At 45.4% G+C, this 18,364-nt stretch overlaps 1 long non-coding RNA gene across 1 annotated transcript; it reads left to right on the forward strand.

Annotated features, from left to right (window-relative positions):
- The first annotated feature begins 4,282 nt into the window (after positions 1-4,282).
- On the forward strand, positions 4,283-12,427 carry LOC132690667 (uncharacterized). Its single transcript, XR_009615458.3, has 2 exons — positions 4,283-4,701; positions 12,091-12,427. It is a non-coding gene; the product is annotated as an uncharacterized LOC132690667 (long non-coding RNA).
- Positions 12,428-18,364: the final 5,937 nt, after the last annotated feature.

Here is an 18,364-nt window from a genome sequence, read left to right on the forward strand (position 1 = left end):
GGTGGTATTTCCGCAACAAGGTGCTGGACTGCTGGAGGGTGTCAGACATCCCTCCTACTCCCGCTTCCCGGCTCTGGAACTCTCTGGAATTGAGACACAAACCCAAAGAACAAGAAGGGGCTGACCCTAAATGAACCCACAAACAAATGAGGGTGGAAAATAAGATTTATGTTCTGATGGAAACATTTCCATGAAATCACTTATCTGTCTCAATTCAGCATTGCAATTCTCAGTAATTCCTGAGTAATTTACACAAACGTAATTTAACCAAACAATTCATTGTACTTTAAACAGTGAATGAGAAACGATCTAATTACCTGGAACCACGCCTTCAAATTCCTAACCTAATCACCAATTTGCAGTCAGTCCCCACCCAGCTTGCCCCAACTCCCCCCCCCCCCACATAAGAAGAGAATTTTATTTATGCAACATGCATCTCAACTTAAAACAAAACACCTCCTTTCATTTACACAGATGGTTCTCCAACTTTGCCATGCATCAGAGGCAGAGGGAGGCTTTCTTATAACATAGATTCCTGAGTCCCCAGAAACCCAACCGCCGGGTCGGGTGTTGGTCAGTAGGTCTTGGCTGGGGGTTGAGGCTTTGCAACAATGCCGCTGGTCCAGGCCCGAGCGCTAGAACAGTTTTAAGTGTTTAAATGGCGTTAATTTATTTTTGGCTCACAAAAGTTGTAAGTTCTTGCCTTAAACCGTTCCAGACTTTAAACATGAAATCCTGTTTCTGCTGAGCAGAGTCTGGCCGCTGGAAGAGACGCGTGGGAAGCCTGTGTAAAGCCCCGCCCAGGCCCCGCCCACCGGTATAAAAACTCGCCCTGCCCTCTCTCTGCTCAGATCCTCTCTGGGGAGAGCGGCGTTCAGAGCGGTTGGCGTGAGCTCCATGCATTTATTGCTTCCAGAGTTCTACCCACGTGGAATTGAATTCAGAGGACAAAGGACCCAACACTTGGTAAGTCTCTGTGTGTCTGTTTCATTTGTTTATTTCCGCATTTGTTTAGAGGGCACCCCTCTCCCCGCTCAACACACACACACACACACACACACACACACACACCACTACTCCTCATTTTTGGGAGGTCAGAGAAGGAGCCTCTGGGATCGCCTGTGAGGAGAGTGCGTCTGGCTCCTTTGAAGGGCCCCCCAGCCCTGGCGCTACAAACTAGGGACCAACCTCACACGGCTTCTCATTCCCCTCTCCCAGCAACACAACCAGGATGGGGACCTCCTCACTGGGATCGCCGGTCTATGTGCCATCCTCACCTAGAAGTTCACCAGATGCACCTCCATCATTATCACATTCCACAGCTTAACATTTCCCTCTCCAAACCATGCCACACAATCACCCAAACCACTGGGCTCTTCCCTGTATCCTGGGGTTTCTTCGGAGTCACCCACACTCGTCAACAGTGTAACCATATCTTCTTACTTTCATCACCAAGCCCGTCAACCCCCAGCACTCAGAGTATCTCCCGTGTCACCCAGCTACGCTCCAACCATCCCCGGGTTTCTGGGAGAATCAGCTTATCACCCACAGGAAACACTAACCCACAGACCTCGCTAGGTTGTCTCCCAAAGTCTCCCCTCCTCACAGCAGTGGCTCTCAGATATCCCCCAGGGACCCCACGCTCAAATCACGTCTCACTTGGACATAGGCATGGCCTCACAGCCGCTCTTCGTCATTGTCCTTTTACTCCAAGATGTGGCCAGACCACTGACCAGCACGATGTGCTTCCTTGCCCGTATCTCCAAGGCCTCCTCAGCATCACACACCCAGTGGCAGAAGAAAATCTGCATCCTGCTCTCCCACACGGTCTTGGCCTTCAGCTTGCTGCTGTCACACGCTTGCTCATAGAAGAGCCACTTCTACTGGGCAACTTTACCATATTAGCTGTTGGCTGTCCTTGGCCGTGCAGCCTGAGGCTCCTGCCTGTCAACGTGGTTGTTGTAGGCAATGATGCCAGCATGACCTCCTGCCTTCATCCCTGCAGGTGACAGCTGCGGTGTGGCACCCCTGCCTGGAAGTGACACTGTGGACCCCCAGCTCGAGACTCCCCATTTATACATATGATCATTTTGCCTTCACTCTTTTTCTTCTATTCACGGTGCATTCGTTCTTTATTTTGCCCTGATCTCCTATTTTGACCCATCTTTCCCCTCGCATTTTGTCCGCTCCCGTCTCCGTGCTGATGGCCCTCCAAACAATTCATCCATTTAAAGCGCACAATTCAGCGACATTTTGCGTATTCGCATGGTCGGGCAGCCATCACAGTAATCAAGTTTAGAACATTTGTTTCACCCCCAAAAGAAACCCCGTAAACACTGTAAACCCTGTTGTCTCCAACATTCACCCCCACCCCCACCACTGATCTCTCTGTCTCTGAGGCTCTGCCTATTCTGGACATTTCATATAAATGATCTCATACAATATGTGAACTTCCATTATTAAAAATTTTCAACTTAGCGTAACGTTTTCAAGGCTAATCCACGTTGTAGAGCCTACCACAACTCCGTTCCTTTTTATTGCTGAATAATAATCCATTGTATGAATGTATCACATTTTCTCCATCCATTCATCAGTTGATGGACGTTGGGTTATTTTTATGTTTTGCCTATTATAAACAATGCTGCTATGAATGAACATTCATGTGCGAGAGTTTGCGTGAACATATGTTTTCTCCCGGGTACCTACCTAAGAGTGGAATTTCTGGGGGCATGGGAACTTTATGTTTAAATGTTTGAGGCACAGCCAGAGTGTTTCCCAAAGTGGCTGTCCCATTTTACATTTCCAGCAGCAGCATGCAAGGGTTACAATTTCTCTACATCTTCGACAACATTTGTTATTATCTGTATTTGTGATTATAGCCATTCTAGTGAGGGTGAAGTGGTGTCTCATTGTGCTTTTGACTTGCATTTCCCTGAGGGCTAATGACACCGAGCAGCATTTCATGTGCTTATTGTCTATTTGTATGCCTTCTTTGGAGAAATGTCTATTCAGATCCTATGCCCATTTTAAAATTGGGTTGTCTTGGGGTGCCTGGGTGGCTCAGTAAGTTAAGCATCTGACTTTGATCAGGTCATGATTGCACGGTTCGTGGGTTTGAGCCTCGCATCGGGCTCTGCGCTGACAGCTCAGAGCCTAGAGCCTGCTTCAGATTCTGTCTCTGTGTCTTTCTGCCTCCCCCCCCGTAAATAAACATTAAAAGATTACAAATATAAATTGGGAATGCAAGCTGGTGCAGCCACTCTGGAAAACAGTACAGAGGTTCCTCAAAAAACTAAAAATAGAACTACCCTACGACCCAGCAATTGCTCGACTAGGCATTTATCCAAGGGATACAGGTGTGCTGTTTCAAAGGGACACACGCACCCCCATATTTATAGCAGTGCTATTAACAATAGCCAAAGTATGGAAAGAGCCCAAATGTCCATTGATGGATGAATGGATAAAGAAGATGTGGTATGTATATACAATGGAGTATTACTCGGCAATCAAAAAGAATGAAATCTTGCCATTTGCAACTACGTGGATGGAACTGGAGGGTATTATGCTAAGTGAAATTAGTCAGAGAAAGACAAATATCATATGAATTCACTCATACGAGGACTTTAAGACACAGAACAGATGAACATAAGGGAAGGGAAACAAAAATAATATAAAAGCAGGAAGGGGACAAAACATAAGAGACTCATAAATATGGAGAACAAACAGAGGGTTACTGGAGGGGGTGTGGGAGGGGGGATGGGCTAAATGGGGAAGGGGCACTAAGGAATCTATTCCTGAAATCATTGTTGCACTATAGGCTAACTAATTTGGATGTAAATTTTAAAAAAATAATAAAATAGAATTAGAATATATATATATATATATATATATATATATATATATATATATATGTATGTATGTATAATTGGGCTGTCTTTAATATTGAGTTGTGAGCACTTTTTTTTCAGTATTCTAGATACAGCTCTTTATTAGATGTATGGTTTACACATGACATTTTTAATTTTATGTTTTTTTAACATTTTTAGTTTTGAGAGACAGAATGAGAATGAGCGCGAGGAGGAGAGGGACAGAGAGAGAGAGGGGGAGACACAGAATCGGAAACAGTCTCCAGGCGCTGAGCTGTCAGCACAGAGCCCGACGTGGGGCTCAAACCCACCAACTCTGAGATCGTGACCTGAGCCGAAGTCAGACACTTAACCAACTGAGCCGCCCAGGCGCCCCTGATTTTCTTTTTATTCTTGAGTCAGTTTTGATAATTTGTGTCTCTCTAGGAATTTGTCCTTTATATAATTAGTTGGCATACAGTTGTTCATAGCATTCTCTTATATCCCTTTTGTATCAGTAAGATCAGTAGTAATATCCCCTCTTTTGTACTTTAGTATTGAAGTCGTGTCTTTTTTTTTTTTTTTTTTTCTTATTTGGTCTAGCTAAAGATTTGTACATTTTGCTGATCTTTGCAAAGAAACTACTTTTGGTTTCATTCATTTTCCTCTGATGTTACTCTAGTCTATCGTTCAGTACTATTTGCTCTAATCTCTTATTTCCTCCTAATTGCTTTAATTTGTTCTTATTTCTGTGCCTTTAAGAAAAAGATTAGGTTATTAATTTGAGATTTTTTTTTGCTTTAATACAGGCATTGCAGCCATAAATTTCCCTATAAGTACGCTTCAGCTGCACCCTGTAAGTTTGGCATGTTGTGTCTTCATTTTCTTTTCTTTTTTTGTTTCAAGTTTTTATTTAAATTCTAGTTAGTTAACATATAGCGTAATGTTAGTTTCAGAAGTAGAATTTAGTGATTCATCACTTACATGCAACACCCAGTGCTCAACACAACAAGTGCCCTCCTTAATACCCATCACTCACTTAACGCATCCCCCACCCACCACCCCTCCACCACCCCTCAGTGTGTTGTCTCTAGTTAAGAGTCTGTTTTCTGGTTTGCTTCTCTCTTTTTCCCCCCTTGTTCATTTGTTTCCTTTCCTAAATTCCACCTATGAGTGAAATCATATGGTATGGTATGTCTTTCTCTGACTGATTTATTTCACTTATCGTAACACACTCTAGCTCCATAAACATCGTTGTAAATGGCAAGATTTCATTCTTTTATATGGCTAATATTCCGGTGTGTGTGTATATATATATATATATATATATATACACACACACTACATCTTCTTTATCCATCCATCAATTGATAGACACTTGGGCTGTTTCCATAATTTGGCTATTGTTAGTAATGCTGTTATAAATATTGGAGTGCATGTGCCTATTTGAATCAGTTTTTGTATGCCTTGGATAAATACCCAGTAGTATAAGGTAGTTCTATTTTTAACTTTTTGGGGGAACTTACATACTGTTTTCCATAGTGGCTGCACCAGTTTGCATTCCTACCAACCGTGCAAGAATGTTCCCCTTTCTCCACATCCTTGCCAACATCTGTTGTTTCCCATGTTGTTAACTTTAGTCATTCTGACAGGTGTGAGGTGATATCTCATTGCAGTTTTTATTTCTTTTTCCATGATGATGAGTGATGTTGAACATCTTTTCATGTGTCTGTTATCCATCTGGATGTTTTCTTTGGAAAAGTGTCCATTCATGGCTTCTGCCCATTTTTTAACTGGATTATTTATTTTTTGGGTATTGAGTTTGATAAGTTCTTTATAAATTTTGGATACTAACCCTTTATCATATATGTCATTTGCAAATATTTTCTAAAATATAGAAATGGAAGGAAAACTTCCAAAATCATTCCTCAAGGCCAGCATTACCTTGATGCCAAAACCAAAGAAAGACCCCACTAAAAAAGAATTACAGCCCAATATCCATGATGAACACGGATGTAAAAATTCTCAACAAAATACTAGCAAATCAAATCAAACAGTGCATTAAACGAATCATTCACCATGCTCAAATGGGATTTATTCCTGGGCTGCAAGAGTGGTTAAGTATTCACAAATCAATCAACATGTTACACCACATTAATAGAAGAGAGGATAAGAGCCATATGATCCTCTCAAAAGATGCAGAAAAACCATTTGACAAAGTATGGCATCCATTCTTATAAAAACCCTCAACAAAGTAGGAATGCAGAGAACATACTTCAACATCATAAAGGCCATATATGAAAGACCCACAGCTAATATCATCCTCAATGGGGAAAAACAGAGAGCTTTTCATCTACAATCAGGAATAAGACTCTCACCACTGTTATTTAATATAGTACTGGAAGTCTGGTCCTCAGTAATCCGACAACAAAAAGCAATAAAAGGCATCTATATCAGCAGGGAAGAAGTCAAACTTTCACTATGATTGGAAGAACAGGTATTGTTAACATGTCTATACTACCCAAAGCAATCTACACATTTAATGCAATCCCTATCAAAATACCGCCAGCATTTTTCACAGAGCTAGAACAGACAACCCTAACATTTGCATGGAACCACAAAAGACCCCGAATAGACAAAGTGATCTTCAAGAAGAAAAGCAGAGCTGGAGGCATCAGACTTCCTGACTTCAAGTTCTATTACAAAGCTGTAGTGACCAACTGGCGCAATAACCGACACACAGATCAATGAGCAGAATAGAAAACCCAGAGAGAGGCCTGGGTGGTACAGTCAAGCATCTGACTCTTCATTCCTGCTCAGGTCATGATCTCATGTTACAAGATCGAGGCCTGCATTGGGCTCCACATTGGGTGTGGAGCCTGCTTAATCCTATCTCTCCCTCTCCCTCTCCCTCTGCCCCATCCCCCATCTCTCTCTCTAAAAAAAAATTTTTAATAAAAAAGAATAGCAAACTCAAATGGACCCAGAACTGCATGGTCAATGAATCTTTGACAAAGTAGGAAAGAATATCCATTGGAAAAAAGACAGTCTCTTCAATAAATGTGTTGGGAAAAACTGGACAGCCACATGCAAAAGCATGAACCTGGACCACTTTCTTACACCGAACACAAAAATAAATTCAAAATGGGTGAAAAACCTAAATGTGAGACAGGAAAACATCAAGATCCTAGAGGAGTACACAGGCAGCAACCTCTTTGACCTCAACTAGAGCGGCTTCTTACTCGACATGTCAAAAATAAAACAAAAGCAAAAATAAACTATTTGGACTTCATCAAGATAAAAAGCTTCTGCACAGCAAAGGAAACAGTTAAGAAAACTAAAAGGCAGCTTACTGAATGGGAGGAGATATTTGCAAATGATGTATCTGATAAAGGATTAGTATCCAAAATCCATAAAGCACTTATCAAACTCAACACCCAAAAAACAAGTAATCCAATGTTGTGCTTTCATTTTCATCATTACCAATACTTTCTAATTTTCTTTGTGATTTAATCTTGATCCATTGAGTATAATCTTTGATCTTTGTTCCTACCGTGTTCTAATATGTTTTTAATTTTTTTATGTTTACTTATTTTTGAGAGAGAGACAGAGAGACAAAGCATGAGCAGGGGAGGGGCAGAGAAAGAGGGAGACACAGAATCGGAAGCAGGCTCCAGGCTCTGAGCTGTCAGCACAGAGCCCGAGGCAGGGGCTCTAACTCACAGACTGTGAGATCATGACCTGAGCTGAAGTCTGATGCTTAACCGACTGAGCCACCCAGGTGCTCCTCTAATATGTTTTTAAAACGCTATTCCTAACCTATGGTTCTAAATTGATTTCCCCACCCAATGACTTGGGACCCTGGTGCGTGCATTAGGCACATCTTTAGTACCTGGCTGGCTATGTGGACAAGACACAGTTTCCCTCAATATGGGGAGGTGGGAAACCCACCCCGAGTTGTCTATCTGGGATGGGATGGAGAGTCCAGAATCCATTAAAGACTGCAGACTGAGGTCAGAGAGAAAAACAGCTAGACAGGCCCCCTTTCCCATTCAGAGATGCAGGCAGAGAGGTTTTGTTAGACTCTGTGGGCCAAACCTGGGACATGGGAACAAATGGTGGTGGGTGAGGATGTGAAACTGGGGTTGATGGAAGCCCGGGTTAGAGATGTAAGTTCTTGGCGGGCTGGGGCTGTTTGTGTGCTCAGATGTGCTCATTTGGGAGGGAATGGCATGGGGGAGCACCATTCTTGGCAGGGTGGGTCCAGGGGCGGACTGCCGTTGTCCAGGGGAAATGACCTCAGTGCAGATGCACCTTCTGCTGTGGGAGAGCCCACAGGATGTTCAGGTGGGTGGAAGTAAGGGGGTGGGAGGAGTGGTAGTTTGTGGGCACAAAATATGTTCCTGGCAGGCATCTGTGATGTCTTTTTCTAAGTAACTGGCCTACAGACCCAGATTGGTGGAGGCCCCAGCTCTTGGGTGTAGGTTTTGTATGTCTGAGATGGAATCCCGTACGTAGGTGGAATCTGGTGGTGAAGAGATGGGGTCGGGGAGGCAGGTAGGACCTATGAGGTGTGGCTCTAGGTTAGAACAAGCTTGAAGATAGAGTCAGAGTGTCCCGCTGAGTCTGCCTTAGTATACTTCTGTGTTTATTAGGCATGGTGGTTTGGGCTCGCTGGATTCAGGGACCTGTTATGGGTGGAGGGCTGCTCCGTGAGTGTTTAGACCAGGAGTCCCTGAATCCAGTGTGAGGCTGCGTCATGCTTGAGCTGAAGACCCTGGGTTGGTGGAGGTGGCGGTTGGTTGCTGCAGATTTTGGTTTCCAATGGGAGTGTGTTCGGAGACCAAGCCTGGATGTTTCCGCAGGAGGCGAGCTTAGGGATAGGTGTCCTGAGGCCCCAGGCCGTTTAAGAACCAGCTGAAGCGGCAGATCAGAGCCCGGGAGGGGCAGAGTCGCGGCGGCGCACTCGTTGGGGCGCATGCGCATGCGTTGGGCCGACTCTGGGTGGGAATCTCTAGTAGCACGGCTCTCCCGGAAGCGGAAAGAGGGCGCCATCCGGGTGTGGGGGTGTGGCCTCGATTTGCCATCGCGCATGCGCGGCAATGGATGGGAGGCTCCTGGCGGACCTAGACATACCGGAAGTGGGGCAGGTGTACCGTAGTGGGGCAGGTGAACAGGCCTTCCTACCTGGAGCTTCATCATTCGGGACTTCCCCCCTAATGGCACCCCTGGTTCGATCCTTCAGGGCAGGGGGTTCCCCGCTGTCAGCCCAGGGCGTCTGAGCTGCTGGCCTCGTGACCCCGCGTGACACGTTTCAGGGCCGTCCCCAGTTTCTTTTCCCAGCCCGGGTCCTCCTAGGGGGAAATTCCACCTGCGATGCCCTTCGTGTGTCTGGTCACTGGGATGAAATCAGGAGCGCGGAAAGGTGTTTCCATCGCGGCCTCATGAACGTGGATAATTGCAAACGTCCCTGGGAGCCGCGACTGTAGCAGGAAGGTGCGGGGATGCAGGGAGATGGTGACGCTGGGAGCGCAGGTTTGCTGATGGGCAGGGGTGAGGCTGGCCCGTGTTAGGAGTAAAGCAGATTAAAGGTACCATTTAGTGTATGATCGCACCTTTTCCTTTGAACACATCTATATGTTGTATACATGGGGAAAAGTTGGGAAGAACACACAATATTTGTGTGTGTGTGTGTGTGTGTGTGTGTGTGTGTACCCACCAGTAGTCTTTACGTCATGGTATTACAGGGGATTTTATGTTTCCATTTTTAAAACATTGTAGTAAAATATACATAATACAAAATTTACCATCTTAACAATTTCTTTCAAATGTTTATTTTTGCAAGAGACAGCTAGTTGGGGAGGGGCAGAGAGAGAGAGAGAGAGAGGGAGAGTCAGAATCTGAAGCCAGCTCTGCGTTGAGAGCAGAGAGCTTCATGTGGGGCTCGAACCCATGGGCCCTAAGCCGAAGTTGGATGCTTAACCAACTGAGCCCCCCAGGTGCCCCTTAACATTTTTTTTAAGTGTGCAGGTCCGTGGCATTAAGTACATTCACGCTGTTGTGCAACCATCTCTGTATTTCAGCTTTTTATATTTCTTATTTTTTATAGTGCATTTCCTAAGGTAAGGACTGAAAAAACTTAGTTTCCTAAATCAATTATGCTTTTTTTAATCCGTCAAATAAAATAGACTATGCTTTTCATAACCGTTTTAGTGAATAATTAGGGTATATCTGCCATGTTATTATTCTTAGTGTATAAAGTTTTTGTCCAACTGATGTTTGGAAAGAGTTGGTTCAAAAGATTTCTTTTTAAGTCTTGGTTAATGTGGTTTTTTTTTTTAATTTTTTAACGTTTATTTTTGAGGTAGAGAGAGCATGAGTGGGGGAGGGTCAGAGAGAGAAGGAGACACAGAACCTGAAACAGGCTCCAGGCTCTGAGCTGTCAGCACAGAGCCCGACGCAGGGCTCGAACTCATGGACCGCGAGATCATGACCTGAGCCGAAGTCGGACGCTCAACCAACTGAGCCACCCAGGCGCCCCTTGGTTAATGAATTTTTAAGAAACAAAACAGGGGCCCCTGGGTGGCTCAGTCAGTTAAGCGTCTGACTTTGGTTCCTGTCATGCTCTCATGTTTTGTGGGTTCAAGCCCTGCATCGGGCTCTGTGCTGACAGCTCAGAGCTTGGAGCCTGCTTTGGATTCTGTGTCTCCCTCTCTCTCTGCCCCTTCCCTGCTCATACTCTGTCTCTCTTTCAAAAGTAAATAAACATTAAAAAAAGAAACAAACAAAACTTTATCTTGAGATACTTGGAGATTCACATGTAGCTGTAAGAAACAATAGAGACATCTCCTGGACCCTTTACCCAGTTTTTCTCACTTAGCATCTTGCAGAACTACAATACAGAATCACAGTCAGTGTCTATAGACGTTGATAGAATCCTGTGATCATGTGCAGAATCCCCAATTTCACTTGTAATCATTTGTGCTTGGCTGTGTGTGTTTAGTTCTATGCAATTTTATCACCTTCTAGGCTCACGTGTCCACCATCACCACACTCAAGATACAGGCTAGTTCCATCTCCACCAAAATACCCTTTTACGGCCACACCCTCTCCCCCAGTTAGCACCTTGGCAACCCCTAAACTCTTCTCCACTTCTATAATTTTAGCATTTCAAGAATTTTTATAAATGGAATACAGAAGGTATGTAGTCTTTTGGGATTGGCTTCTTTTGTCTCAGAATAATTCTCTGGAGATTCATCCAACTTGTTTCTTGTATCATTTATTTTTATTGCTAAGTGGTGTCCTATGATTTGGACATACCACAGTTTGTTTAACTGTTCACCCATTGAAGGACATCTGGGTTATTTTTAGTTTTTAGCTATTTAAAAAAAATGGGGTGCCTGGGTGGCTCAGTCGGTTAAGCGTCTGACTCTTGAGTTCAGCTCAGGTCATGATCTCACGGTTTGTGGGTTCAGGCCCCACATTGGGCTCTGTGCTTACAGTGTGGAGCCTGCTTGGGATTCTGTCCCCTCTCTCTTTCCCTTCCCTGCTTGCTCTCTCTCTCTCTCTCTCAAATAAAAATTAAAAAAAAAAAGCTACTATGAACACTTGTGTACAAGTGTTTGTATGAACAAAAGGTTCCATTGTTTTGGGATAAGTCCCAAGAGTGTAGTTGTGTAAGGTGGTTTCATACTTACTTTTAGAGTAACTTCCAAACTGTTACAAAGTAGTCATAGCATCATGAGGGATGTGATCCCATTTCTCTCCATCCTTGCCAGCACTTGGTGGAGTCACTATTTTTTACTTTTTTTACTTTGTCAATTCTGATAGGTGCAGAGGGATATCTCATTGTGCTTTTAATTTGCATTTCACTAATGATTAATGAAGTTGAACGTGTTTATATGTGCTTATTTGCCATTGTGTATACTTTGGAGAAATGCCTGTTCATCTCTTGCCCATTTTCTTTTTGAAAAAAATCTTTGTTTACTTATTTTGAGGGAGGGAGGGGCAGTGAGAGAGGGAAAGAGAATCCCAATCAGGCTCCGTGGTGTCAGCGCAGAGCCCGATGTAGGGCTTGATCCCATGAACCAAGAGATCGTGACTTGAGCCAAAATCAAGAGTTGGATGCTCAACTGACTGAACCACCCAGGCACCCCTCTTGCCCATTTTTCTAATTACTTATTATATTGTTTAGTTTTATACTATTGAGTTTCTTTACATATTCTGTACACTAATCTTTTATCAGATATGTGGCATTGGGGAACATCACCAAAAAGACGTGATTGCTGATTGACCCGCAACCTGGACATAGACACTTGGAGGCTCCTCACCCCCTCCCCTGTCCTCGGAATGTAGGTTCTGCTTGCCTTTCCTCTTCCCAGAGGCTGCTCCAAGGATGTAGTCTTGAAATGGTGATGTGGTGTTTGAAAACACCTGCATGGTATATGTGACTAAGTACAGTTAAGTCCTCTTTATAAACTGAAGATTTGGAGGGTGAGTCTGGGGATCCACTCATCTTTCAGTTGCCCATGACAAGCCTCATTTGTAAGTTCCCTTTGCTTCATAAAATTGCCACCTACTAACCAGGAGTGGCCTTTTTCTTTGGTCTCTCCCTGCCCTCCAAGTACTGTAGATGATTTTAGATCACACCAGGGAAGCTCCCAGGAGGGTTGCAAACCAATTGGCAAGAGAGCCAGAAGACAGAAGAGATGGGCCTTGGAAAAGAAGCATCCATGGGGGAAATCCAGTGTTGGCCATCGACCTCTTTGTGGGGAGGAGTGGCCTGTATGTTAGGTACTTGTGGACCATCCTCTGAGTACAGGGATGCCCTGAAAATGCCGGCTGGTGTGCTTGTTGGAGTAATTGTGCATTGTGCTCTGAGCAAGGAAGTGAGGCATGTGGTGGCCGCAGTGGGCTGGCCTATACTAATGGGCAGTTCGACTGGCCATCGATGCCCAACTGGAGGCTGAGGCTCATGTCAGGAAGTTAGAAGACAACCTAAGATTAGAAAAGGACATGAGAATGTCCACTAGGCTGATGGCTCTGGGGCTGGCAGACATGATGGGAGTTGAAGGACAATACGTTGGAGACCTTCTCATGCCCTTTTGCAAAGCTGGGAGGGTGCAAGGAGCTTCAGACAAAGGCAGTGCTTGTGACTAAGTCCAATTGGCAAGCTAAGACATTCAATCCCTGGGAGAATGATGGGAACGAGGAGGAAGAGATTGTGGTGATTGACAGGGAAGTGGATGGAATGCCCCATGCCGTTGCACCCCTAACACATCAAAAAACAAAAGCACAGCACAGCAACCCTAAGCAGCGGGACAGCCCCCAGTTCAGGAAACATTGATGATGAGAGAATACACTCCCAACTGTGCTTATTGATATAGATGCCAGTTTCAGCAAAAGGCCAGGGAAGATATCCTGGCATGGTTAGTGTGGCTATAGGATACAGGGGTGGTGGTGTTTCTCTGACCCAGCAGGAGGCAGAGAAAACGAGCAACATCACCACACACCTTGCCCTCTGGCAGCACCTGTATGGTGCCCAAGAGATGCAAAGTACTCACTTCCTTATAGATTGGATTATTTTATCCTGTAAGGGAGGCTTGGCCCGATGAGGGGTATCTCCCTGGGCATGTAAGAATCTGGAAATCGATAGAGGAGGTACAGCAAATTTTCAGGAATCTGGGAATGAGACAGGTGATCAATGCTTCTGCCTTTTCAGGCCCTTTTCAGACCACGTTCACTTCATGGACCAAAGCCAAGATTCTCCAGTCTGTCCCCAACACTGATATCCATGCCGAGCCCATGTATGAGATGTTTACCATGTTGGGCAATCCATTGCTCAACTGGAGGAAACTGACAGATCCTGGGAACAGACATGGGCTAGAGATAGAGGGGAGCCAGGAAAGCTAAAAGGCTATCCCAACCTGCTCTCAAGGATCCAGTCAGAATAACCTGGAAGCAAATATAGTGTGACCTCATTGCTGTGGGGACCCTGCCTAAACAGACAGACTGGGTTGGCCTATGGAAAGCCTTAAAACCTGAGTAACAGTTTAGATCTGTCTCATCCACTCCTGTCATCCCTGATGTACCCCCTGTTCCACCAGAGGCCTCAGGGATACATGCCTGTTTGGGATGGGTGTGTCCCTCACCCTGGGTATAAGATGCAGGCCAAGATTGCCTCCAGGTGAGGGCCACTGGAGGTGATCAGAGGCCCTATGTTCATTGGTCTTCCAGAAATCCATAAAAGGTGACAGCACGGGTGGATACTGAAGCTAAATGTACTCTAATATATGGTAACCCTCAGAGGTTTTCTGCCCCTTTCAGTGCCATCAGTAGTCATGGAGGACAGACAGTTATGGTCAGAAAGGTCCTCTTGGACATCTTCTCTGCCCTCCCTGAGACTATGGGGGTTTTTATCTCTCCAATACCAGAGAACATATTGGGCATTGATCTCCATCCTACAAGATCAGACTCTGCAAACCTCTGATACCTCCAGGTTAGAGGAATCAAACCCATGCTGAGGAGAAGCACCAACTGGGAACCAGTAAGCCTGCTGTCCTCACATAGAATGGTAAATGTCAAACAATATAAATTTCCTGGGATTATAGGGAAACCATCTAGAGCTACACTACTGCCCATAGTAGTTTCAACAGCCCTGTATGACCAGTAAAAAAGCCAGATGGCTCATGGCAGTTGATGATGGACCACTGGAAACTAAATAAGATAGTGCCCAACATTGCCATCATCTTAAACACCTTAGCCACAGTCCTAGGAAGGTATCGTGCTGTGCTAGACTTAGCAAATACCTTTTTCAGTATACCCCTGGCCACTGAGTCACAAGATCAATTTACCGTCACATAACAGGGGCAACAATAGACCTTCGAAGCGCTCCTCCAAGGTTACCTGCATAGCCCCACTGTGTGTCATGGGATGGAAGCCCGAGACCTGTTCCTGTTGTCCTTTCCCACATCACTGAGATGGGCCCATGATATTGATGTTGTAATATTAACATGGAACGATCTGCCTCTCCTGCCAGGACATCTTGCAGGCTTTGCTGGAGCATCTGTGAGGGAGAGGATAGGCAACGGACCGACAGAAAATTCAAGGCCCAGACACCGCTGTGAAGTTTCTGGGAGTTGTCTTGTTGGGTTAGACCCATGTTGTCCCTGAAGCTGTGATTGATAAGATAGATGCAAGCTTGCCCAACCCCCAAGAATATGAAAGAGGTGCAGGCCTTTGTAAGAATGTTAAGGTCTCCAGAGGACTTTTATTCCCCACATGGCACAGTGCCTCTGTCCCTTATATTACCTGATAATGAAAGGGTAGGTGTGGGACCGGGGATGAGAGCAGCAGGCTGCCTTTGGGAAGGCAAAAATACTCACAAAGCAGACTAAAGCCCTTGGCATATATCAAGCAGGGGTCCCGTTTGAGTTAAATGTGTCCATGACTCCAGACGGTGTCGATTGGGCACTGCGACAAAAACAAGAGAAGGAGACAATACCGCCAAGACTTTGGTCTAAATGAAGGAGGCAGAAAGCTGATACACCCCCATGGAGCACACAGTACTCTTCCAGGTGGAGCCTCTCACTAAGGAACAACACATTGTCATGAGAACTTCCCAGTCAAGGGGTGAGTTAAATATATGTTCCGTCAACCCACCTTTGCTATGACTCAAACCCACATTTTGACTAAGTGGCAGGTCTATTTACAGTAGAGGACGGCCCTACGCACAAGTTCACTGTCTCTAGGGCTGCTAGGCCCCATGGAGTATATATACATCCTCCAGATGCTCCCACCCCTATTCCTATGGTGTCCCTGTAAAGAGGGGGGCAGGGGAGATTCCCGCTGATGCTGCCTATACAGATCGGTCTAGTCTAGGCGAACCCCGCCCACATGGACTGTAGTTGCTATTCAGCCCAACACGGACACCATCTGGATGGAAACAGAAACAAACCTTAGTGGCCAGTGGGCTGAGCTCAGAGTAGTCTGGCTGGTGATGGTCCTGAGTCCTGGCCATTAACTCTCTGCACTAACAGCTGGGCTCTTCTGAAGGGATAAGCCCTATGGCTCCGACAATGGGAAGCTGAGGGGTGGATGAGTATGAATAAACCCTAGTGGGGTCAAGATACATGGAAAGACATTTGGGTCCATCTACAAGCGCCTAAGGCGGCCCTCACTGTTCTTCACGTCCTGTCTCACAAGGCACTGACATCCCCTTGCAAACAGAAAACTGATGTCCTAGCTCAGGCACAAGTTTTATTTTTTTTAACTTTATTTTTGAGAGAGAGAGAGAAAGACAGAATCTGAATGGGGGGGGTGGCAGAGAGGGGGAGACACAGAATCCAAAGCAGGCTCCAGGCTCCAAGCTGTCAGCACAGAGCCCGACGCTGGGCTCAAACTGACGAACCACAAGATCGTGACCTGAGCTGAAGTCAGACACTTAACCAACTGAGCCACCCAGGTGCCCCTCAGGCACAAGTTTTAGCTACTGACCCTCCACTAGGTACAGCAGATCCGGTGCATAGAGTGACCTTAACAATGCCTGGGTGGGATGGCCTATTGCCAGGGGTGCTGGATTGCCCTTGAAATACGGTGACTTGGTTAATGAAGCAACAACCTGTCCTGTATGTTCTAAACAACACCCAAAGCAACTGCCAAAAGAATCTGAGACCATTCACTGGAGTTCCCAACAGGCGAGGGATTGGCAAATTGCTTATATCCTCCTTGATATGGATACCCTCATTGAATAGATGGTAATTGGGCGTCCCATTTCAAAAGTCATGATATCCCAGACTGGGCAAAAAACATGCCACTAAAAAGAAGCTTCATCTCCCTTATAACCCATGAGTAGCAGGGTTAATAGAAAGGAAAAAAAAATGGAATATTAAAGCGACAGATTAACTTGTGAATAGGTTAAACCATCTTGGCTGGATGGACCAAAGTATTGTCCCAGGCTTTAATACCTTTGAATGATCAACCAGCAGAGCCTATTGCCCCATATGCCAGACTGGGGACCCCTGCCAAGGCACCCGGTACTGTAGGGGTGCGGAAGTGGCAGGAAACAGCCATGCTTCCATCCTCACAGCAGACCAGCTCCGTGCTTTGCTGCTGAGAACAGCAGTCCCCCTCACATCTGGAAGAGGAATTATTTACCAGAATTTGCAGTGGGATGCGCTGCTGGGATGAGTGAGTTACTTTGAACCTTTGGGTGAAGGGGAACTTCTCAGTCCCCACTGGGGTCCCATTGTCCTGCTATGAGCTGCTGAACCTGTGGGAACACCTCTACATGGAAGGGAACACGCAGTATTGAAAACAGGAGAAGGTGGGGGGTCCTGGTCTGGCATATCCTGCCCCCACCCCACCTCCTTATGCTGTCTGCCCTGACCAGCATGTTGGGTATGCACAGCAGGTCAAATTCCTAAGTCTGCATGACCATCTAAGGATTGGGCCACAGATGTAACTCTTGTGAAGGGGGAGACGTCGCCATACAATTTTTCACAAAATACCTGTCTTTTTGGCCTTTAGGCATGCTCCTGTGGCGTCTAGTCACAGGAGGGGCACCTGATAAACATACCTTTCTACTAGGGGCCCACTTGTGTGCCTGACAAAGAAATCAATCCAGTTATTGAATATGTGGGCGGTTGCCCCTCTCTAGCTTGTCAGAATTGCCAAAATGCATATCACTCCTTCAGGGATGTGATCAGAAAGCCCTAAAGCAGTAAAGCAACAACAGCAACAATCTAAGGCTAGTATTCTTAGTCCATCTGGTATTACCAATACTAACCCGGAAACATGGCGTGACACACACTATTAATGACCCTGGATGTGGGTATTCTTCTGGAAAGCAAACTGTAAGAGTAGCTCATCAAATTGCTTACCAAAAAGGTCTTGGAAATACTACCATCAGAGCAATGGATGGTTATGCTCACATTTGGGATGGGTTTATATGTTTTACTCCAGATTATGGGCATTTGAACACCCGGGCACCCCTGTGTTGGGAGCAAAAAAAAAAAAAAAAAATCACTCTAAACAAAATCAACCCAATCATATTAGATACATTGGATGGATACCAGGAGAGCTGTGTAGTCATTCTGTCATATTAAGGGGTAGTGATGGGTTTGGCACTGATTGGTTGCAATGTCCAGTATTTGTTGGGTAGCACCAAATAAAACACAATGGTTATATGACACAGATCTTTGGCCACGGCTTCCACCTGGATGGTTGGGCCGTTATGCCCTGGGCTTTCCCTAGGCAAAGGGGAAAATCCGCCCTTTGGTAACAATGGCTGCCAATCTCCTTCAGGCCAGGGAGACACCTTGTATTTTGCACTGGTAGGATCATCTGGCTCTTGTCTTTGTTCCTTCCATAGGCCTGGAAGGTGTTATAGCACACACAGAAGCCTTTACTAAGTTCACTCAGCAAGCCCTGAATGATAGCCAGTGAAACCTACCATTACTGAACACTGAATGACTCTAATAGAAAAGTTGTCCTCCCAGATAGGATGGCCTTGGACATTA

This window comes from Panthera onca, chromosome E2 (genome assembly GCF_046562875.1).
Source record: "Panthera onca isolate mPanOnc1 chromosome E2, mPanOnc1 haplotype 2, whole genome shotgun sequence".
In the NCBI taxonomy this organism is placed as follows: Eukaryota; Metazoa; Chordata; class Mammalia; order Carnivora; family Felidae; genus Panthera; species Panthera onca.